This window comes from Myotis brandtii, unplaced genomic scaffold (genome assembly GCF_000412655.1).
Source record: "Myotis brandtii unplaced genomic scaffold, ASM41265v1 scaffold191, whole genome shotgun sequence".
In the NCBI taxonomy this organism is placed as follows: domain Eukaryota; kingdom Metazoa; phylum Chordata; class Mammalia; order Chiroptera; family Vespertilionidae; genus Myotis; species Myotis brandtii.
Window position 1 is genome coordinate 5362792 of NW_005357115.1, and position 5560 is coordinate 5368351.

Below are 5560 nucleotides of genomic sequence, written 5' to 3' on the forward strand. Positions count from 1 at the left end.
ACACCCCCCCCCCCACCACCACCACTCCCCGCACCGGCAGAGAGGGGCACCAGAGCTAAGGCGAGTCCATGAAGCGCACTCCCTCTGAGACAGACGCACAGAAGCCTGGAGGGCATCAGTTTGCCAGGGTCTGCTCACACCATCCTTGGGAGACAGACACCGGCTTTTCACGCTCGCATGTCTCCTCTGGAGATTCTGGTTCTGCCCTGCACACACTGGGAGCCCGCGAAATGTCTGAATGGACGCCTGAATGACGAATGGGATTTGCCGACAGCAACACCGGGGAAGTACCAGGCCTACAGGAGAATGGCCCTCTTTCTTCTCAAGCATCCTGTTCTTCCCTCCCAGTCCCCTCTTGCCCTCCTCTTCTTTGTAGAGGAAGTCTCGGAGACCTGTGATGGCTTCCTCCAGCCAGAAGTACTGGGGACTGGAGCCTCCACAGGGCTACACAGACGCTACAGACCGAATGTGCTGCTCTTAGAAATTCCAGGTCTCACTGCCTATACACTACCAACCAGGTTCCCTGGGGGTGCAGGAAAGAAAGTTTTCTAAATAGAGTTATTCTAATTTTGTGGGGCTGCTGCTTTTAGTTGTATTTCCTTAGTTACTTTACAAAAAATCCTCTGTAGGCAACGTGTAGATCAGGTTTCCTATAAGAAGTGACTTTTTTTTTTTTCTTCTTTCCATTACCTGTGAGAAATTCTATCTGGGAGTAGGGATTCCTGGCTTGGCACTTCTCTCTCTCCTGCAGTATCTATTTTTATTACCATTAATTACAATGCATCAGTCCCACTCATCAGTGACACCCCCTCCCCTTGGCTGGTGACTGCTCTTGGCTCTCTGCATTTGGGTGACGCCTGGGCAGGAGGGCACTCCCACTCAGCCATTGGAAGGCAGCTACCAAGTTCTGCATCTTTAAAGGAAACCTGGAAAAAGCCAGGATTGTTCTTAACTTGGAAATCCAATCCTTTACTTTGTTGTCTCTGTAAATTAAAGCTAAAATCCAGGGGCTGTTTCTTATAGAAGAATGTGTGCTAATTAATTTATGCACAGTGCTGTGAGACCACTGTAATCAAGTATGTAGAAACAAGATACAGCGCTGCTGGGGAGGGCACACGGCTCAGGGAAAGAGGCGCATGAGGCTGCTGCGGAGGGACCGGGTCAATTTTAGCCTCAAATAAATGTCCTCTGGTAGCATTCTGGTTTGTGATGACAGGTGTGTGCTCGGCCCTCTGGCAATTGCCATCTTTGTTTTAATCATTTTACTGTAGTTCATTGTCAGTAACTGCTCACATGTGGGGAAGGTTGGGTGGGTGGAACAGAGGATGTGGGCTTTGGTATCAAACAGGCCGGGGTCCTGGGTTCAGACCCACCACCTTAGTAGGTCACTCCATCTTGGAGTCTTATTTTGCTCATTTGTAAACTGAAGACAATAATCCAGTGCTTGGCACAAAATAAGCATGCAACAATTGCTTATTGAATTGAATACGGTTGCACTGGGGATTAGAGATAAAGTTTATGAAACATCTGGTTCACTATAGGTGCCCACTATTTAAAGCTGTTGCTGTCATCAGGATGCGAAGGGGTAATGTGTTTACGTAATTGCATATAATTATTGTTATTTCAGAAAGCACCTGACTTAAGTGGCAAAAGGCAGATTTAGTTTCCAGGTGACAGATATTATCAAGCTTCTATTGTATGCTCAGACCTGGGCTAGGCATTTTGGGAAAAATGTTCAGTTATGTGAACAGAGGGTCGGGAGCAGTGAAAAGACAGGAACTGGTGCACATGAGGCTGCCGTGGTCTCTGCAGTTCACCATCCACAGCGGCCTTGGAGAGAGTGTGGGCGTTGGAGTCAGGCTATCTGGGCTAAATCCTGCCTCTGTCACTTAGTAACAGTGTGAGCAAGGGCCAGCCACTTAATCTTATGGAGTCAGTTTCCCAGTCTAGTGAGAATAGAAAGCTGGTGTAACAAGCACCTTGCTCCCAGGATTTGGGGATGAGAAAATGAACTAATGTATGTGAGAAGGCTGGGTCCCTGTTTGGAGATGAGCAGGAGAACTTCAGCTGCTATAATGTTTTGCCTTATCTTATGGTATTTTAAGAGATATATTTTGTAGCCTCAGCACGACTTTAATGTAGGGTCCTTGTTCAAAGGGTAGATGGAGGAACACGCACACAGAATCAAATAGGAATGTACATGTACACACAAGTAATGTGTATATATAAGCAAATACCTGTCTCCACACATACACACGTGGACACACACAAATGCATATATACTTATATTCATAGGAAATTATGGATATACCCATTCATACTCACATGAGGAAATAATTCCTGAAGTCATGGGGACCATTTCACCCTCAATGTACCATATATATCTATGTCACCCTCAAACCAGTCCTCTATGAGAATTTAGTCACAATTTGGTGGTGTTCGGGGGGGGGGGGGGGGAGGAAACTCAAGTGGTAAGAGGGGTAGAAGTTGAAACTAGAAAATGTAAATACATTCAGTTACTGAGTTTCCCCCTTCTGAATAGCAAGCATTCTTAACTGGAAAATTTTGTACGCTAAATGTGTTATAAAGTTTGTGACTACTTGGCACATGGCTGGGGATGGGGGCATTCTTAAGGAATCTATAGTTTCCACTATCTTTTGTTTTCTAGCTCATTTAAAAATGATCGGAGAAGTTCCTAGAAGGTCAGATGTCACCCCCATCAGTGTTGACAGTGCTCACCAGCAATTCGATTCAGTCTCATTCTAGTCTGGTCAATGAAGTAAAGATACTTATTTTCCTAAAGTATCAGTCTAAGGAGTAATTAAAGTGCTTCTCCTCTATGTCCAGCTCTGTGCTAGGCTCTGTCAGGGGGAGAAGACACTGTTTTGCCCTCTAGAAGTTTATAGACTAGTTGGGCAACAGAACCAACCTGTGCGAAGCAGAAGAAAACAAGTGCACACACCGCTGCCTTCCACCATGACTGGGCAGAGAGGTCAAGAGGAAGGACATATCGTGTGCCTGGGTGTGCAAGGATGGCTTCTTGGAAAAGGTGGTCTTGATCTGGGCTTTGGACAACAGGGAGGATTAGGACAAACTGAAGTCTGATGAGCGCAGAGCTGAGAACTGCCTTCTGGACCTCCCTTCGCTACACCGGAGAAGGCCTCCTAGGGTTTGTGGCCTTCACTTACTTCCCTCTAGCTCTCCAAAGTGAGAGAGTGAGATTTCTGGGAAAAGTCAAGATATGTAGAACTAACAGAATCCACCGGGGCACATTTATTCTGGCCCCATCAGGTGACCGCCTGGATGGTAAATGAGTCTGGTTGCAGAGAAAGGACTGGTGCTCCCATTGTAGTCTGAGAACCATGCAAGATGAGAGGAAGCTAATCTGAAGAGCAGTGATTCTTGACGTTGGGGGTCTGAGACCCCATGGGAAACATGAGGAAAGCCCTCTCTACAAAAAATGCTCCTGAGCACAAAAGGTGGCGTTTAATGGCGGGGTTCACAGATCCTGCCCCCGGGCGCTGAGCTCATCCCGGGATCTGTGGTGTACACAGGTGCAGGCTGGAAAGGCTGCTGGGCAGCCGAGTGCTGGAGGCCCTGTGCTTTCTGGGAGTCTCTAGCCCCACTTTGGGGTCAAGAACAGGGCTTTCATCTCCCTTCACAGCCACTAGCCTGACAAGCACAAGAGTGGATGGAATAACCTTTATACTCACCTACCCCATCCCATAGCACCAGGGGTCTCCCTTCTCATTAAAGGCAGGGACCACTTTTTCCCTTTAGTCAATGGAGTCAGTTTCCTCAGACATCAAATATTTTTCCTTTCCTATAGTTTTTCAAAATTAACTGGATTAAATAATTTCTCCTTTGCAGTTCTTGTCTGTCCTTGAACATGAAAATGGCCCAGCACCCAGCATGGTACCTTTACTAGTCGGAGTTCAAAATAAGATTTTTATTAATTTATAAATAATGGCTATATTTTATTGAATGCCTACAATGTGCAGACACTGAGCAAAGGGCTTCAGAAGCAGGATTTCCTTGACTGCTGTGACTACTCTATGAAGAGGATACTATTACTGGGCCCATTTTACAGATGGCGAACTGGCTGCTTGTGGTGCACAGAGGTTAAATTGGTGAAGTGGCAGAGGAGAGAGTCGAACCAAGGTCTGCTTGCAGAGTCTGGGCATATAACCACTACCCTGTATTGCTGAGCAATATAACTGTTCGGTTTATGTTGGATACGCTGACCATGATTTGGCAAGAGCAGAAGAAAAAAAGGAATCCACAGAACTGCCCAGATGCCAGGCAAGTTAATCGATGCCAGCACAACGGAGCACTGCTGCAAAGGCCAGGGCCTCTGCCCCTCCTCCAGGCAGGTCTCAGGGGCAACCTGAGCTGGATGCAAGGACAAGCCAGAGCAACAACACCTTACTGGTGTTTTATTTCAGCGATGGCCCAGGCAGGAGGGAAACCACCTCATTGAAAGAATTGGCTCGTTCTGGAATGGAGATTCATTTCCGACGGCCCCCTCCCACGTCTCCTGAGCTGGCTGGTGTCAGAGGGAGGATATTTTCATAAGGATGAACTGTTCTTGAACGTTTCCTGCCACTGCACAGGTCTCCCTTCAGTAGTCACAGGGCCTGTTATCTAACACCTCCCTCTGCTTCCAAACATATTCAAATGAAAATAAAGCCCCTCTATGAAAAGTTTTTGAGTTTTCGGGAGTGAGCTGGTCTGAACTGGGGGTAGGAACAGGCATAGTGTACTATCTCCACTCCCTGCTATGGTGGGAAGGCTGAGAAGTATTTGGTTCAATTCAGGGCACATTTTCTCAAGTGTCTGAAAGAGTGCTGGGCACTAGGTTTGTGGTAGGAGAATGTCAGGCTTTTGCCTAAGATCCCACCATTAAGTAGTCACTTTGTGAAAATGCTTAGTTAGCATTCCAGCGGACAGCATTCAAAGTGTCTGTGAACTTGAATGGGGAAAACATTGCATCTTTATTTGCACTAACCTCTAAGTGAAATTTAGCAGTTCCTTCAAGAATGTAGGCATAGCCCCAACCGGTTTGGCTCAGTGGATAGAGCATCGGCCTGCGGACTGAAGGGTCCCAAGTTCGATTCCAGTCAAGGGCATGTACCTTGGTTGCAAGCACATCCCCAGTAGGGGGTGTGCAGGAGGCAGCTGATCGATGTTTCTCTCTCATTGATGTTTCTAACTCTCTATCCCTCTCCCTTCCTCTCTGTAAAAAATCAATAAAATATATTTTTAAAAAAAGAATGTAGGCATAAACCATCATAGTATTGGGCAATACCTATACCTTCCCTACCAGCAGAAACCACAGATATTGTCACATCACATGAGCCTCGATGCAGACATCTTGAAATACTTACGCTCATCATTACTTTGAAATTATGGTATTTATTAGACCCTACTGCTAGATCTTGCGATGTAAAATGTTAATAAAGAAGCACATATATTACTATATCGCTTTAAAATTATTTGTATAACTTTAACATAATGGTGTTTTTTTGCAGTCATGAACGTTTTATTTTATGCATCAGAA

At 45.9% G+C, this 5560-nt stretch overlaps 1 long non-coding RNA gene across 1 annotated transcript; it reads left to right on the plus strand.

Moving 5' to 3' along the window:
- Positions 1 to 2668: 2668 nt before the first annotated feature.
- LOC106725841 lies at positions 2669 to 4703 on the plus strand. Its single transcript, XR_001361837.1, has 2 exons — positions 2669 to 3169; positions 3871 to 4703. It is a non-coding gene; the product is annotated as an uncharacterized LOC106725841 (long non-coding RNA).
- Positions 4704 to 5560: the final 857 nt, after the last annotated feature.